We start from the raw sequence: 672 nt of genomic DNA, 5'->3' as shown, positions 1-672 counted from the left end.
ACCAGATATTGGGTTTGATCCTGGTGACGACGTCGTCTCACTAGACGTTCCACGTGATGGTGGACGTCACAATTCTCATCGAGAAGAGTCGCTGGCGGGCGGTGACTCGCGATGCTCTTCGGGCCCTTGAGGATGAGCTCCTTCGTGACTGAAGCTCCGCTAAGCGTCATGCTGAAGTAACATATCGCTGTGCGGACTCTCTGATAATTTGGAGCGCGTCTTGCACCGGCTGCCTCGCCTTGAAAACTATCGCGCTCTGTCGGAGCGACTTCTAGCCGTGGAGCAGGCGAATGCGTCGCTGCAGGCAACGGTAGGGCGCTTGGCTCCATTGGATATGGAGTTTGTTGCACTCCGTGCTCAGAACCAGTTGTAGGTTCAGTTTCTGGGTGGCCGAGGGCCCGTGGGATCTTCTCTGGCGTCAACGCTTCTGCGTTCACATGCGCCGGAGGATCCCGATACGGCTTGAGCACACCCACGTAAAACATCGGTTGGGTGCGCATTCGTTTGGGAAAGTTTTGCGTATACGCTAGGCCTCGCTTGGACACAACCTTAAACGGTTCTATAAACCGTGGACGAAGCTTCGTCCGGAAGATAGCAGAGGATTCATGAGTAGGAAGGTTTTTAGAGTTTAAACAAACCAGGTATTCGACTTAAAAGCTTTCTACTTTGCCT

This window comes from Plasmopara halstedii (genome assembly GCF_900000015.1).
Source record: "Plasmopara halstedii genome assembly, contig: Scaffold_2904, whole genome shotgun sequence".
NCBI classification, from domain to species: Eukaryota; Oomycota; class Peronosporomycetes; order Peronosporales; family Peronosporaceae; genus Plasmopara; species Plasmopara halstedii.
The sequence above is the reverse complement of the archived record's forward strand: the minus strand, read 5'-3'. Positions refer to the sequence as shown.